At 43.0% G+C, this 18,044-nt stretch overlaps 1 protein-coding gene across 1 annotated transcript in view; it reads right to left on the minus strand.

The window, feature by feature from the left end:
* LOC129855517 (leptin receptor-like) overlaps nt 1-10,106 on the minus strand; it is an 81,127-nt gene extending 71,021 nt beyond the window's left edge. Inside the window, exon 1 of the mRNA XM_055923270.1 lies at nt 9,834-10,106. The gene's annotated coding sequence lies outside the window, so the exon portion shown is untranslated. The remainder of the gene's footprint in view (nt 1-9,833) is intronic.
* Between the last annotated feature and the right edge of the window lie 7,938 nt (nt 10,107-18,044).

Raw genomic sequence — 18,044 nt, forward strand, 5'->3', positions numbered from 1 at the left:
GCCTATTAGCTGCCACTGATCTCCCCCCCTTGTCTGTTTATTAGTTGCACCTGTGTTTAGTTAGGTTAATTGGTTGGGCTTTATTTGCCAGCCGGCCCGCCTCCTGGTTGTGCGGGATTATTTTCAGTATACGTTTGTACTCGACTGTACGTCACGGTTGTTTGTGTATGGTGTTTTTTGCTGAACTGTTTAGTTCCCCCTGTTTGGGGCATTTGTTTTGAGTTGGCGTCATTTGCACCGGTGTGGTGTAATAAAAGTATCGCTACCCTGAACTCGCTGCTTGCTGCGCCTGACTTCTTCCTCCACTACACCCCGGACGTTACAGAATCCCGCACCCCGAAAGAATGGAGTCAGCAGGAGCAACTGCCAACCCCCTTCCATCGATGGAGAAACGTGTCCTCCACCACACCGGCGTTCTCCATCGGATCAGATCCGCGATGGACCAGATGATGGAGAGAATGGACCGATGGGAGAGGAGTGGTCTCCTCTCCACCTTCGGTTTCCCCAGCTCTGGACCCCTCTTCTCCTCTCTTCCCATCCTCCGGCTCCAGCGCTCTCCGTCTTGCGCTCCTGAGGGAGTATGATGGAGCGGCGGCGGGGTGTCAGGGGTTCTTGCTCCAACTGGAACTGTACCTGGCGACCGTGAGGCTCACTCCCTCTGGAGCGGAGAGGGTGAGTGTCCTCATCTCCTGCCTGACGGGTCGTGCTCTGGAGTGGGCAAACGCAGTCTGGAATGGCCCAGACTCGGCGAAGGAGCACTACCCGGAATTCACCCGCCGCTTTTGTGCCGTGTTTGACCACCCTCCAGAGGGCCGAGCGGCTGGAGAGCGACTGTTTCACCTTAGGCACGAGAAGAGGAGCGCCCAGGATTACGCCTTGGAGTTCCGGACCTTGGCCGCTGGGTCTGGGTGGAACGACAGGGCTCTGATAGACCACTACTGGTGTAGTCTCCGGGAGCACGTCCGCAGGGAGCTAACGTGTCGGGACACCGCTCTCTCCCTGGATGAACTTATCGACATGTCTATCCGGCTGGACAATCTGCTGGCTGCCCGCGGGTGTTCGGAGAGGGTCCTGTTCGTTCCACCACCCAGCACCCCCGCTCCCATTCCTATGGAGTTGGGAGGGGCCATGCCGAGGGGTACCGGAGGAGGGGGCTCCCCCTGCACCAGCTGTGGTCGGAGAGGACACACGGCCGATCGGTGCTGGGGGGGGCCGTCTGGGAGTCGAGATGGCAGGCGGAACGCTTCTCTGTCACCCCAGGTGAGTCAGCATCAAACTCACCCAGAACCCCCTGTTGGTCACATGTTTGTCTTGATTTTTTTTCTTGAATTTTTCCCCTCTTCCCAGCATAAGGCTCTAGTCGATTCAGGTGCAGCTGGGAATTTTATGGATCGCGGACTCGCCATCAAGCTGGGTGTTCCGCTCGTGCAGATAGATTCTCCCTTCCCTGTGCACTCCCTAGATAGCCGGCCATTAGGGTCAGGGTTGGTCAGGGAGGCCACAGTTCCACTGGACATGGTGACGCAGGGGAATCATAGGGAGCGAATTAGTCTCTTCATTATCGATTCGCCTGCGTTTTCAGTGGTACTGGGGCTGGCTAGTCACAATCCTAAGATTTCGTGCAGACAGGGGGTTCTCCAGGGGTGGTCAGAGGAGTGTTCTGGAAAGTGTCTGGGAGTTTCCATCGGTGCCACGTCGGTGGAGAGTCCAGACCAGGGTTCCACGGTGCGCATCCCCCCGAATATGCCGATTTGGCAATCGCTTTTAGTAAGAAGTAAGTGACTAAATGAACACCTCATCAACCGGGGGGGGGGATTGTGCGATAAATCTCCAGGTAAACGCTGCACTTCCCAAGAGTCACGTGTACCCATTGTCCCACGAGGAGACGTTCAAATGGCCTACAAACCTGACTCAGTTACACCAGCTCTGTCGTCGGCCTGACATCAAAATATGTCAATTAGCCTATCAGAAGCTTCTAAAGCCATTACATAATTTTCTGGAATTTTCCAAGCTGTTTAAAGGCACAGTCAACTTAGTGTATGTAAACTTCTGACCCATTGGAATTGTGATACAATGAATTATAAGTGAAATAATCTGTCTGTAAACAGTTGTTGGAAAAATGTCTTGTGTCATGCACAAAGTAGATGTCCTAACCGACTTGCCAAAACTATAGTTTGTTAACAAGAAATTTGTGGAGTGGTTGAAAAACTAGTTTTAATCACTCCAACCTAAGTGTATGTAAACTTCCGACTTCAACTGTAGCTACTAGCAGTGACACAGGCGGGGGCCCCAGTGGCAATACATTTATAAAACCAAAAGCTTACCTTGACTTGGAAGAGTTCCGGAAACTAGCTGTCCTCCGGCACACAATGGTGCTACCTTACAGAGTGCTGTTGAGGCTACTGTAGACCTTCATTGCAAAACAGTGTTTTAATCAATTATTTGATGACGTGAACACATTTAGTATACTTTTATCTAAAAAGGGTAACTTTTTAATGTTTCACTATTTTTATTTCTCAGAAATTCACTTAGGAGAATGATCCTCCCCTTAATCCTCTGAGGAACCTCAAACTCTTCCCAAAAGTAAGCTCCCCTGTCGCTGCGGCGATCATTTATAGGCTCATTCCCAAACTATTACCAGGGGTACCCTGCACGCACGCACACTTTACAACTCCACGGAGCGGACAGAGAAATACAACTTCACTCTATCCAATCAGAGCAGCAGGATCAACGTACAGCCCGCCCTTCTCTTTACAGACAGGCAAACTAGCCAGTCGAGTTAATTAGACCGCCCATGGATGACTCAAATCATTCTGGAATGATAACTCAGATTAAAACTGGGAAAAGCAAGGGAAAATATAAACAAAGACATTACTGTAATGAGCTGAACTACAGGGGATATGGCTGAGACAAGAACATGTAGCCAAATCACGGTCTGCTTTGACATTGGACATGCATCTCTGTCCTAGCATTCGCAAACTGTTTGGAGTGTTTTCGGGAACCAATGCGATATATAGCCTAATCAATTAGACATTAGTGGCAACAAATGCTGTAAAAAATTCAGCAGGATGTAGCGTAAGACACATTTTGTCCGACCTTTGTCTGTGTGAATTTGTATGTAGGGAAAATGGCACGCTTTTTACAGTCACGGCGCAGCATATGATGAGCCCGTCATCGGACTGCTCAACAAGCACATCCAATTGGTAAATGTAAATGAATTGTTGTGTGTGGTTAACTTCGTCTTTTCTGAAGCTAAGGCGGTCACAGAGCTAGGCCTATTCGACTCACTTAGTAATTGAGAAGGTGTTGTCACCTGGTCTAGGAACCTGATTCCCATACCAAACATCAATAGCCTCCGACCCTTAGCATGGAAGTTCATGAAAAGTCATTCATGAAAATTACTCCAAACATGAACACAGATTAATGACTGCATCCATTCATTCATTGGTTCTCTGGATCAAAACAATAACATCCCAGGTTACAATACAGTACGATGGACAGCGGCCCAGCTCTACCAAGTGGCAACCTGCAGACTTGTGTTACTGAGCGATAACAATCAGGCCTAGGTGTTATTCAGTGAGATATAACAACGTGTGTGTGTGTGTGTGTGTGTGTGTGTGTGTGTGTGTGTGTGTGTGTGTGTGTGTGTGTGTGTGTGTGTGTGTGTGTGTGTGTGTGTGTGTGTGTGTGTGTGTGTGTGTGTGTGTGTTATATCAAACGACTATCAGCATAATGATGAGAAGGAAGCACTGGGCACGATCAGGCTCTACATTAAAAACAAAGGTGAATCCTTTCAATGACAGCCCGTGCTGGTACACACAAGCCTCATGCCTGATTTTCATTAGATCACATATCAAAACAAGTTGTATTCTGCAAGTAACAATAACAAGATATGACAGCAGGCCTGTCACAAATAATCAAACTACCAGAAAACTAATGAATGTCAATCTAGATCTGATCAACAAATGTGGCCCACATCGGAATAGGCACCTAATGCATATTTACGCATAGACCACTGGCCAAATCAAATCTCTCAAATCTAATTTTGGTTGCTGATTGAATTTCAGCCAGAGCCAGAATGGCAATGTAGATTAACCTATAAAGGTGTGAAGCCTGTTTTTTATCACACAAATCTCAGCCTCTCGATTGCATGCCCCTGGGAGTATAGCTTAATAACCTACTCCACCAAGCCAGTGTGAGTCACAGTGTTATCTTGGTTACTCACAAGTAAAACTCTCGGGAATGTTGTCACTTCCCAATTAGTCAAGGGGTTGAACCAATTCCAAACTCTGTGTTCTGGGGCTTGCATCACCGGGAGGAAATCCTGGTTGATTTCTCAACTAAAGCAGTTCCACAGTTCCCTCCTCTCAAGGGACTTCCAAGACATTCTTTACACATGGAGGAACTGACCGCTGATTTCCGGTACCTCAGTGGCATGTATTCATAGATGCCAAGGGAAGCCAGGCTTCCCCAAAAACTTGACCGTTTAAAAATAAAACATTAAATAATGTATCTTTCGTCTCTCTGTGTTTCAGAATTTTCCTTCAATTCACAACACGCTGAATGTATCTCACTGGATAAAGCATCCAAGTGAGCAAAACAGCGCCCCCCTGTCTCTAAATGTGTAGCCCATCTATCTGATGCTGTCTGGTCAAAAGGAGTATGACATTGTTGCCTCCCGTAGCATTGAATGCAAGGGAAGCCAGCGAGCATTTGGCCTCCCTTGATAAAATAATATATAAAATAATAGCCTATGAGCGTAAACTGAGAGAGCTCAACTGTGAATGGTCCTGGCGCGCCCCAAAGAAAGTGTTAAGGGAAGCCAGTTTGGATTTGGATCCACACCAATCACATCACATTAAAAACCAAACGTCATTGACAGGAAAAAATGCAATTGTTGCATCTCGTTGTGTTGTTGTTCTACGATGGCAGGCTAGCTTTTTATTTATTTATTTAACCTTTATTTAACTAGGCAAGTCATATTTTACAATGACGGCCTACCTCAGCCACACCCTCCTTTAACCCGGACAACGCTGGGGCAATTGTACGCCACCCTATGGGACTCCCGATCACGGCCGGTTGTGATACAGCCCGGGATCGAACCAGGGTCTGTAGTGACGCCTCTAGCATTGAGATGCAATGCCTAGCTACAATGGTCTCTTTCCTAAATTAGCAATGGATGGAGATAGGGGTTTGAACTTTACTTGGTTTTACTTAATTCTCCGTGCTGGCCAATGATTATACTGCTGATTTTGACGGCGATTCTTTGAGAGGATGTAAGTTCAATATGTGACTAGATGTAGTAGATGAGTGTTAACTACCTGGCTCATCGTTGCCCATGAAAGGAAGTTAGGCTAGCGAGCAAGCATTTTAGCCTGGTAGGCTAGGACAACAAAAACTAAAAGTGTACTGTATGACAGAGTCATAGACCGTTTTGGCAACATGAAAGAGAGGAGGACGGCATTGGCTTCTCTACAAGTAGGTTGAGTCAACATGTTTTTCTACTTGCAAGCGCACACACACACACACACACACACAAATCAGTACCATGGACATATTGATCATATTTAGCTTATGTTGATTGGACTAAATTCTGTTTGGTATCTTTTAGTTGTCACTGTATTAGACTAAGCATAGGTGAGTTGATGATGTTGAAATGTTAAAGTTGAAAGTGTGCTGGAATATTGGAGGCAGCTCCTGTTTGCCACTTCCGGTAGCCTAACTCTCCATGGTTCTAAATCAATAGTTAATTAGTAGTCTGAAAATGTCAGAAAGATGAACTTGCTTGACCATGCTGTAAGTCATGTAACTGTTTGTTACATGCAATATGCTTCGTGGACTCCACCGGACTGATGTTGCTCTCCGGTTTTGTGATGAAACACAGATGTGGTTGAATTTATTCTGCCAATGTGTCTTATTTGTCTCAGCCTAAAGCCTATATATCACAGTGGCAAGGTATATGAACTAACAGGTTATAGAGCAAACAACGCAATTATCACAACATGGGTTGTAATATGGCAACAAAAAATGATATATGACTATTCAGACAGCTCAATGTAATATCAATAGGTTAGGCTACTACATGATACTCTAATTTTCTCTACATCCATCATGAGGTTGCTACCTCCTAGCCTATGAATAACATTTTACAACGTAGGTGCACAGGTGGAGAGAAATTTGAGTAATCAAGGTGACAGCCAGTGACACATTCAATACCGCCTTGCACAATCATGCCTGCATCTACTGTGGCTGATCTAGGGTGTAATCATTAGTTCAACAGTTGCAAACATGAGCTTCTATTGGACAAATTCAGTTATGTTTATCCCCGTTTTGTTCTGTTTGCTTCCGTTTAAGAAAGGTTTTTCAACAGAATCGACAGAATGAATACACCCCTGATCACACGCAAGAACAGTTCACTTTCATATAGGGATGTGCCGAATAGTCGGGCAAAACGAGTATCGTAACAGATATGAGATATTTTCTGGATACGAATTTTTTGTAATTATCCGTGATTGGGGGAAAAAGGTTATTTTCGGGTGCCAGCTTTCATTCATCTTTCTCATGTCAGTCAGTCACAGAGTTTCTAAACCATACCGTACTGTCTTTGAGTCATTCATGCGCGGTCTAAATAACTAAATGGGCTAGTTTGCCTGTCTGTAAAGAGAAGGACCGGGTGTACGTTGATCCTGCTGCTCTGATTGGATAGAGTGAAGTTGTATTTCTCTATCCGGTAGCATCATAAATTCACCCGATCGCTTCTCCTTGCATGTTTTCAGTCTTATCATGTACATTGCAGCTGCCTGTTACTATGATAAATCACATGGCAAGGATGTTGCTGTCAAGCTATCAACGTGCATAACATCTAACAAGTGGTGCAAGGGTACCGAAAAAAAAATATGAAACTTGTTAGCCCGCTGCAAGATTGGGACACAGACACAGACAAACACACCCACCCTTCTCCAGCTAGGTAACATAGCCTCCCTCTCTGTTTGATCCAGGTGTTTGAGTAAGATGAACTAGCTAGCTGCATTCACTAGCTAAGTAAGGGACAGTGAAAGTGAAAAAAATAAGAAATATAGCTCTCTCTCTTCCGTTCCTTCATGTTTGAAGAAATTAATTTGTTCAAACATGTTCAACTATTGTCTTTCTCTCTCTTTGAGTCAACTACTCACCACACTTTATGCACTGCAGTGCTAGCTAGCTGTAGCTCATGCTTTCAGTAGTATATTCATTATCTGATCCTTTGTTTGGGTGACAACATGTCAGTTCATGAAGGAGGGTCTGATAGGTTGGAGGATGTCCTCCGGAAGTTGTCATAATTACTGTGTATGTCTATGGAAGGGGGTGAGAACCACAAGCCTCCTAGGTTTTGTATTGAAGTCAAGGACGGAAACTAGCTGTCCTCCGGCTACAACATGATGCCACCCTACAGAGTGCTGTTGAGGCTACTGTAGACCTTCGTTGCAAAACAGTGTGTTTTAATCAATTATTTGGTGACGTGAATATATTTAGCAGTTTTATCTAAAAAGGTCAACTTTTTTAACGTTTCACTATTTCACAATTTTTTATAAAAACGAACTTTCTTCCAAAATGAAGGAAAAGCAAGAGAGAGAGAGCTATATTTGGTTGTATTTGTATTTGTTTTTACTTTCACTTTCACTTAGCTTGCAGATGCAGCTATCTAGTTTAGCCTACTCAAACACCTGGCTAAAACAGAGATGGATGCTATGCTAGCTAGCTGGCTATGACTATCCAACACTGGAACTCTTCCAAGCCAAGGTAAGCTTTTGGTTTTATTCATTTATTGCCACCGGGGCCCACCAGTGTAACTGCTAAACTGATTTCTGACCGTACACTGTACTGCATGATTGTAGCGTGTTAACTAACACGTTAGTTCAAGTAGCTATGTTGACTATGACGTTAATATGGTGACAACGATGTAGGCTGTGTGTAGCAGTTAGCGGTCATGATATGGCATGGAAAGGTTTTATCGTCTGGTCACAGACAGCTGATGTGTCGTGCACTGAAGTCCACAAGCGAAGAGAAAAAGTGAGAGGAGAGGGCGTGATCATGCTGTTTTTTTATGTGGCTGCTATGACTTTATCCAATGGAAAGTCTCATTTTCAACTTTTGGACTAATGATTACACCTTAGATCAGTTAGATGTGCACCTATGTTGTAAACTTTCATTCATTGGCTAGGTTGTAGCAACCTCATGATGAGTATCATGTAGTAGCCTAAACCTATCCATGTTACATTGAGCTGGGTGAATGGAATATAAATGAGAGTCATCGGCACCGACTGCTACTGACACACACACACACTCGTGCTACACACACATCACAACTGCTGCTACCAGTCTCTTGTTATGATCGATAAATACTGCACAATTTAAACACATGCCCCCCAATCCCCCCCTTCCTCTAAATGTGAGAGGATGACACAACAGTAGCAGGCTTGATTATCAACAACGATGAGACAGCCTACAGGGAGGAGGTGAGGGCTCTGTGAGTGTGGTGCCAGGAAAACAACCTCTCACTCAACGTCAACAAAACTAAGAAGATGATCGTGGACTTCAGGAAACAGCAGAGGGAGCACCCGCCTATCCTCATCATCGGGACCGCAGTGGAGATGATGAAAGCTTCAAGTTCCTCGGCGTACATATCACTTCCAAACTGAAATGGTCCACCCACACAGACAGTGTGGTGAAGAAGGCGAAGAAATTTGGCTTAACACCTAAAACCATCACAAACTTTTACAGATGCACAATTGAGAGCATCCTGTCAGGCTGTATCACCGCCTGGTACGGCAACTGCACCGCCCACAACCGCAAAGCTCTCCAGAGGGTGGTGCGGTCTTCCCAACGCATTACCGGGGGGAAAAATTCCTGCCCTCCTGGACACCTACAGCACCCGATGCCATAGGAAAGCCAAAAACATCATCAAGGGCATCGACCACCCGAGCGACTGCCTGTTCACCCCGCTATCATCCAGAAGGCGAGGTCAGTACAGGTGCATCAAAGCTGGGACCGAGAGACTGAAAAACAGCTTCTATCTCAAGGCCATCAGACAGTTAAACAGCCATCACTAGCACGTCAGAGGCGGCTGCCTATAGACATAGATCTGGTTATCACTGGCCACTTTTAGAAATGGATCACTAGGCACTTTAATAATCTTTCCGTATCTAGCATTACTCATCTCATATGTATAAACTGCACTCCACAATATTCTATGTTATCTTAGTCACTTTTAAATTGTGTTTACATATTGCATCACCCATCTCATATGACCAATACATTTGATTCGAATATAGGACTATAAATTGTGCAGTCCTGTATTATACTTATGCTAAAATGTTTATTCTACTGAGATATTTACTTTATGTTTATATTTTATTATTTATTATTATTGTTGCATTGTCGAGAATGAACCTGCAAGTAAACATTTCCTGGACGTGTATACCATGTGTATCCCGTACATAAGACTAATAAAACTTCAAACTTGAAATTGCAAAAAGTTTACTTGCAATCTTTAACCCCAAAAAAATGTAGGCCTATGCATATATACGCTATAGGCAAACAGCCTGGATAAATGAGATGACTCAAACAAAAAGGCATTTGTTTAAACACTTTATAGATAAGCAGAAACAACCAGCCTTTCTGCCCAGTTGAGAGACTTCAAGAGAGATCGAGATGAGGATCCGCTTGCGTTCTCACACCTGGACCACAAATATTCATAGAATGCTGTGGTGATCTTGAGAGTAGCGGATAGTAGTCTAGGCTATATCTCACAAAAAAAATGTCGAAGTGAGAAAGAATGAATAGTTTTTCCTTACTTGATATCTTGGTTCCTCTCTGAATCGACAGTGTTCCGCACAGTAACCGATAGTTATCCGGTCCGCGAATCACTAGGGTACAAATACCGAAGTTACGAAGTTTGAGTCTTTATAAGTAGCCAATAGTTTTCCTTGATCTATCACAAATACAGATGAGAGATAATACGTTACTTTGTTATAGACTGTATAAAAAAAATAACGGTTATAACATTGATGGAAGGCAGCTACAGTTCCTTATCATTCAAGTCCGTTGTGTCTCACCAGAGCTGTCCCCTATACACGACATGAAAGTTACTGAAAGGCGCCACAGCGAACGCTATTTGGAGAAGGGAGTGGCATAGTTATGCGTGAGCCAATACCGTCACCGGAACAATCCCGCACCAAATAATAACACCTGCAATACGCATTAAAAGCACTATTATAATAAAAAAAAACATGTTCAACACAACATCATTAACAAATCACAATTAAGTAGTAATTAGTCTAAAAAAATACAACGTATTAATATAATGTTGCCCCATAGGCATTTACAAAAACATAATCAATTATCATGAAATTGCTTTTGAGTACGATGTCGCATTATTAAAATGGCAAAAAGGTTCATTTGTATAGGCCTATACTTACCTTACATCAGTGGAGTGATCTCATCCTCAAGGTGATGTCATCGGACAATTTCCTAGCTGACTCATTGAAAGTTTGTAGCTTCAGTAAACATTTCGTATTTTGTGTACTTAATGGGTAGCTGAAAGGTATAGTCTACACGTGTAATACATGGTAGTGGTGTTAGTCTAACTGGCATATAGTAGACAGGAATAATAATGAATATTTTGACCATATTATTCTGAAGGGATGCATGCTTGTGGACTAATGTTTACCCTGAGGGGATGGTTATTTATCACATTATTCTATAATATTCATCATATTCCCTTGAAATTCCCCTTTCAAATCTTCTTCCAAAAACTACCTGGGTGATAGCTATTGTAGCTATTATTGTCGGATGAATCATAAACCGAAGGATTACATTGATGTGTTGCATCACCCAAAACAAAGATCGGGGAAGAAGAAGCAAGGACACCAGCTTCCAGGTTCTGTTGTACTGTTCTCGGCAAGATATCAAGAGACAACCCTGCCTGGAATTGAAAAATGAACCTCGCACTATGGAGGTGGGTGGCTGATTGATTATATTTGAGTACACAATTCCTTACTTTCACCAAAGTACAATTTCAGTCCTGAGTAACCTGAACAACCCATTTCCCCATTTCAAATCTGTCCATCCCAGACCCAGTTGTGTCGCTGGATCTGAAAGTAAATAGACAGACAGGGCGTATATCAGGGTCTCAATGCCTGGCATGGATGGACAGTCCCAGCTGGTCTGATTTAAAGTGAGGACAGAGGGTTCTGTCCCAACTCCTCTCTCAAAGAGCCACTGAAGTCGGTCAGATAGATTTCCCATCCGCGTTGAAGTCCTGAAACTAGTTTCTCTCGCCATAGTAACTGGCCAAAAGCACAGTGTAGACCACAATTCAAAGGAGAGGGAAGAAGTTCCTACAGCCTAAAGTATGAAGCGTATCTCTTCAATCCCAAAGGATCTCCGTAGACTAATTCTTCAGCTTAGAAACATATTTATTTGATCAAACAGGTGTTTTATTAAACTTGCAAATGACAGAAATCATTCTGAACAGAGGCATCCTCTCACAGTGTACGCACGCACAAACACAAACACCCACACACCCACACACACACACACACAGAGAGACCTAACTAAACATGATAAATATCAGATCACATGACAAATGTACATAATAGGTAATATACATATCAGAGTAAATAAGTATCTTATCTCTACCTGGTGCTCTGTGAGGCATTAGAGACATTAGATACTACATGTGGATAATAATAATTGGTCTAGGACAATTCATCTCTAATTCCTTGGGTGATTCAGTATGAGAGGCACACAGCCAAAGCAGAGGTAGGTGTCTGTTCTCAGCGGGTTGTTTGTTCCCTGACAGAGATGACAGTCTGCTTTATCAGTGAAACACAGTGTGACGCCTGGAGCCTAGTCCTTGTGTAACAAAAGACTGTTTCGCATGTAAGGACACAAATCAATTTTTCCACCTTTTCACAAAATCTTCTAAATGTTTTCCTTGTCTTACAGTAAGCAGATGTGGTTGCATTGTAAAGTTTGACCTTGACAGATCTTTGTCAAGTAATGTGTGTGTGTGTGTGTGTGTGTGTGTGTGTGTGTGTGTGTGTGTGTGTGTGTGTGTGTTTCAAGATTCTACATTTATTCACGACATGCACAGGGTACAACAGGTGTAAAACAGTACAGTGAAATTCTTACTTGAGAGCTCTTGCAGTGATAATAATAATAAAACATACAATTTTAAAAAACACGCACAATATAAGTTGGAGAAACATGAGAATGCAAGTATATACAGGTCAGTGCCAGTACCTTATTCAATGTGCAGGGGTACTGGAGTGGTTGAGGTTTATACATACAACGTGACTGGTAGTAGGATATACATTGCCTTCATAAAGTATTCACACCCCTTGACTTTTCCCACATTTTGTTGTGTTACAGCCTGAAGTTAATATTTATTAAATGGAGATGTCGTGTCACTGGCCTACACAAAATACCCCATGATGTCCAAGTAGAATGAAGTTTTTATAAATTTTTTCAAATTCATTTATTATTAATGCTTACCAAGACGATATTGAATGTTCCTGAGTGGCCTAGTTACAGTTTTGACTTAAATCGGCTTAAAAATCTATGGCAAGACTCGCAAATGGCTGCCTAGCAATGATCAATAACCAACTTGACAGAGCTTAAAGAATTTTTAAAAGAATATTGTACAAATATTGTACAATCTAGGTGTGCAAATCTCTGTAATTGCTGCCAAAGGTGATTCTAACATGTATCCTGTCGGGCTGTATCACCGCTTGGTACGGCAACTGCACTGCATGCAACCGCAGGGCTCTCCAGAAGGTGGTGCGGCATCACCGGGGGCAAACTACCTGCCCTCTAGGACACCTATAGCACCCGATGTCACAGGAAGGCCAAAAAGATCATTAAGGTGCATCAAAGCTGGGACAGAGAGCCTGAAGAACAGCTTCTATCTCAAGGCCATCAGTGTTAAATTGCCATCACTAGCCGGCTTCCACTCGGTTACGCAACCTTGCACCTTAGAGGCTGCTGCCCTATATACATAGACTTGGAATCACTGGCCACTTTAATAATGGAACACTAGTCACTTTAATAATGTTTACATAAGGGCCTCCCGGGTGGCGCAGTGGTCTAGGGCACTGCATCGCAGTGCTAACTGCGCCACCAGAGTCTCTGGGTTCGCGCCCAGGCTCTGTCGCAGCCGGCCGCGACCGGGAGGTCCGTGGGGCGACGCACAATTGGCATAGCGTCGTCCGGGGTAGGGAGGGTTTGGCCGGTAGGGATATCCTTGTCTCATCGCGCTCCAGCGACTCCTGTGGCGGGCCGGGCGCAGTGCGCGCCAGCCAAGGGGGCCAGGTACACAGTGTTTCCTCCGACACATTGGTGCGGCTGGCTTCCGGGCTGGAGGCCGCTGTGTTAAGAAGCAGTACGGCTGGTTGGGTTGTGCTTCGGAGGACGCATGGCTTTCGACCGTCGTCTCTCCCGAGCCCGTACGGGAGTTGTAGCAATGAGACAAGGTAGTAATTACTAGCGATTGGATACCACGAAAAAAAAATTGGGGAGAAAATGGGATAAAATTTAAAAAAAATAAAAATAAAAATAAAAAATAAAAAATAAATAATAATGTTTACATACTGCTTTACTAATCTCATATGTATATACTGTATTCTATTCTACTGTATTTTAGTCAATGCCACTCCGACATTGCTCGATCTAATATTTATATATTTCTTAATTCTGTTCTTTTACTTTTAGATTTGTGTGTATTGTTGTGAATTGTTAGATACGAATGCACTGTTGGAGCTAGGAACACAAGCATTTCGCTACACCCGCAATAACATCTGCTAAATATATGTATGTGACCAATAAAATTTGATTTAATTTCATTTAGAATTTCACCTTGTTCCTATATTGTCCTTTTGTCTGTTTGATGACACTGTGGAGGTTGTAGCGGGACTTCTTGTAAATGTTCGTGTCAGCCGTAGCCTTGGGGTTGGATGCGATAGCTCAGTGTGCGGTAACTTTCTGGAGGACCGAGTTTTGAAATCAGTGTAAATAGAGTATGATAGCTAAGGAGATGGAGAAAACACCTATCTCCGGATTACATCTTCAAACTAAGGGCAACCATGGCATCTGTGGCAACGAGAAGCTTCCATTAATGATGTAAGATAGTCTAGCTAGCTACATTTTCAGATATGACACGTTTCTAAGTTAAAGTGTGCTGTTAGCTAGCTAGCTAATGTTAGCTGGCTGGCTCACTAGCTAACATTGCATGCATGATCTTATTATTCGTATCTCAGAGCCATTTGCTTTGCTAGTTATGGCCTAATGTTAGCTAGCTAACAGTGAACCTGGTTGGTTAGCTACCTGTAGATTCATGAAGGCTACTAACACCATGAGTTGGGATTATGGTTCATTGTTTACCTAGCTAGCTACATGGCTTAACAAAAGACTCCACTATGCAAGTAACCATTTCAATAGAATGTCACTGCGACAACTAATAGACGTAGCTGTTAAATTCACTCGTGCTATCTACTCCGATTTCAGAGAACTCTCTGAGTGTGCCAGAGCACAGAATAACCGATGAATTTACGATCGCTCAACACCGGTTGAATATGGCCGGTGTCAGTAAACGTTGGCAAAAAGCTTACATTTTTGCCAGCAGCACAGTTGCAGTCACCAACTCTCTGGATAACATAAAAACAGCCTAACCAGTTCTGCTAGGGTGAGTAAAATGGTCAGTTAGCTGTTCTCTCAGTTGTGTCTGGAAGTAGCTAGCAAGCTAGCCAACATTAGCCAATTAGCTTGGGTGCTTGACTGCTGTTGTTAGAACAGAACACACAGATCAACCCTTAAAGAGATGAGTGGGGCGAAAGCTTAAGAGGGTGTGAACGATGCTGAATGGGTGTAGACAAAGAAGAGCTCTCCAGTAGATACCAAATGATTCAAAGGCCATTTTCTCAAAAGTGAGGTAACAAGTTAATCAACTTTCAAAGCAGAATTACTTTCCCATTGTTCCTCAAATGCAGTGTATGATATACCATTTCGTAGCTCTGTGTCTCTTTTATCCAATGTAAAAAACACCATTTAAAATTTTAAGACCGAATCAAGGCTTGCCATAGCAAAGGGGTTGAATACTTATTGACTTAAGACATTTCAGCTTTTCATTTTGTATTAATTTGTACACATTTCTGAAAACATGAATCCCCTTTGACATTATGGGGTATTGTGTGTAGACCAGGGACACAAAATCTCAATTTAATCCATTTTAAATTCAGGCTGTAACACAACAAAATGTGTAAATAGGCACTGTATCTACTGTATGTCATCAAGGGGCAGGAAGAAACTAAAGGCAGACAAAGCCTGCAACTCCTATACTTGTCTATACTAACACCATTATTCCACACAGTACTCACTGAGATATTTACCAATGTGGGGTGGGTTTCCCAAAAACAGAAAGATCCTTTTAGCATCAAGATCATCGTTAGTCCATCATACCATTAATCCTTTTAGGGTCAATACTTATCCGAGTTAAGCGCGTAAATGGAACATAATTCCCTTTTTATTCACTTTTCTCTCTACACGTATTCTGACCTTGAATATAACAATGAGAATAGCATGCTATACACCGGCAATTTTTGGGGGGATGGAGATTAAGGTGTGTCTACAAATATGTCTACATATTCTGGCCTGGACTTAATTCCCTCATGATTCTATCACCTTTACGTGCGAGGAAACGATGAATAAATCCCTGATCTGTTTCACCTGTCTTGTTCTTGTCTCCACACCCCACCAGGTGTCTCCCATTTTTTCCCATTATCCCCTCTGTATTTATACCTGCGTTTTCTGTTTGTCTGTTACCAGTTCATCTTGCCTTGTCAGGTCATTCCAGCGTGTTTCCTGTTTTTTCTGTATCTCAAGTTTTGTTTTCTAGTCTTCCCGGGTCTGACCATTATGCCTGCCCTGAGCCTGCCTGCCGTTCTGTCCCTGATTGACTCTGACTTGGATTGCTGACCTCTGCCTGCCCTTAACCTGCCATTTGCCTGCCTCCTGTTTTAAAATAAATTTCTGACATTATAACTGTCTGCCTCCTGTGTCTGCATCTGGGTCTTATCCTGAGTCGTGATATTACAAACTGGCCATACTGACCCGGCAGACTGGGACCAGCTCTGCGACGCTGTCTCCTCCCAAGAAGCCACCATTGGAAGACACAAGGAGCTACTTCAAAACCTTATGAAAGTACTCCAGATCTTAGCGGAACGCCAATACCATGCGTTCCCGAGGGCACACAGTGTGTTGTGAAATCTGTTAATGTATTGTAATGTTTTAAAAATTGTACAAACTGCTAATGGGGATCCAAAATAAAAACAAATACATTGATCCCTAATATTCTGAACCGTTTTTTTCCATATATTCTAGGAACAGCAAATTTAAAGGTATGGCTTTAGGGTGCCGCAGCGGTCTAAGTTACTGCATCTCAGTGCTAGAGAGGTCCCTGCGGAACCTGGTTCAATTCCAGGCTGTATCACAAACAGCTGTGATTGGGAGTGCCATAGGGTCGGCGCACAATTGGCCCAGAGTTGTTAGGGTTTGGCCGGGGTAGGCCAATTGGCCCAGCGTCGTCATTGTAAATAAGAATTTGTTTGTTACTGACTTGCCTAGTTTAATAAAGGTTAAATATAAAAAATAGATACAGTAATTGTACTGGAAACTCTATGGAACGAAAACTCCACGTGAAAATCTGTTGGCCAGCAAATGGGAGGGGTTTCAGCAGTTGAATTACATTTTTTCAGCATGCACAAAGGAACCACGCCTGCAAAGCCTGTTACCCACCTCGATAAGGTAAGTCTGAATACCAACTACTGAGAATTGCGTAGGAAAGGTGTACGTTTGTCGGAATTAGGTCCCACGTGCATAGTAAAACAAATAAACACTTGAAAAAAATAAACACTATAAGACAATTCAACATGGTAGGCTTGTGTAGCCTGCAGTGTATAGTTCACTCTCAATAGGCTACACACAATCACATTGGATAAGATCATGGTTTGGATTTGATTTGACCTAGGAGGGAGACAGCTGTCAAAGAGCATGTGTGAGACAGTACTGTAGGCTACATTACCAGCCAGGTCACCCGTGATTACAAGCTTAGATTATTGGATGTCCATCCATGTCTGAGTATGTTGGGAGATGACGTGGAAACCGCCCACACCAGTGAGTGTTGAGAAACATGGATGAACATCTAATTCTGATGTGAGAATGTCAGAGCTTGTTGACATTACAGTATGCTAGAATGGGTGTCAGGATTATCCTTGCATCCATAATAAGGGGGTGACATCATTCTCCTCTCACCAGGTATCATCCCACTGCATGTAAGAATGATCTCATCCTCCCAGGAGAGTGGTCACATGGTGCACTGCATGCGGATTAATAATTAATTAACAGATTCCTCCATTTGAAGTGCTGAGCAGACAGCCATAGCCTATATTAGGGTTGAATATTGTCCTGGTATTTTACAAATGTTCCATCCCGACAATAAATCACATTTCTCCTGGAAAACCCGGTATTTCCCACCAAAACCGTAAGTGTCATTCTGAAGCATATAAAGCATATAAATAAAATCAGGATTTGATTAGAGCTTTGCTGGGCATGAAAATTCAAGCCTGATGCTACCTGAGCCTGATGAGCCATAAGTTAAAGACATTTTATGAGCCATAAGTTGAAGACATTTTATGATCCATAAGTTAAAGACATTTTATGAGCTATACATTAAAGACATTTTATGAGCCAAAAGTTGAAGACATTTTATGATCCATAAGTTGAAGACATTTTATGATCCATAAGTTAAAGACATTTTATGAGCCCTATGTCAAAGACATTTTATGATCCCTATGTTAAAGACATTTTATGAGCCCTATGTTAAAGACATTTTATCAGCCATAAGATAAAGACATTTTATGAGCCCTACGTTAAAGACATTTTATGATCCCAAGGCCAAAAACAAAAAAGCCCAAACGATTGTGCCGTTCGTTATCCAATAAATAGCCTAT

Source organism: Salvelinus fontinalis, chromosome 5 (genome assembly GCF_029448725.1).
Source record: "Salvelinus fontinalis isolate EN_2023a chromosome 5, ASM2944872v1, whole genome shotgun sequence".
Taxonomy (NCBI): domain Eukaryota; kingdom Metazoa; phylum Chordata; class Actinopteri; order Salmoniformes; family Salmonidae; genus Salvelinus; species Salvelinus fontinalis.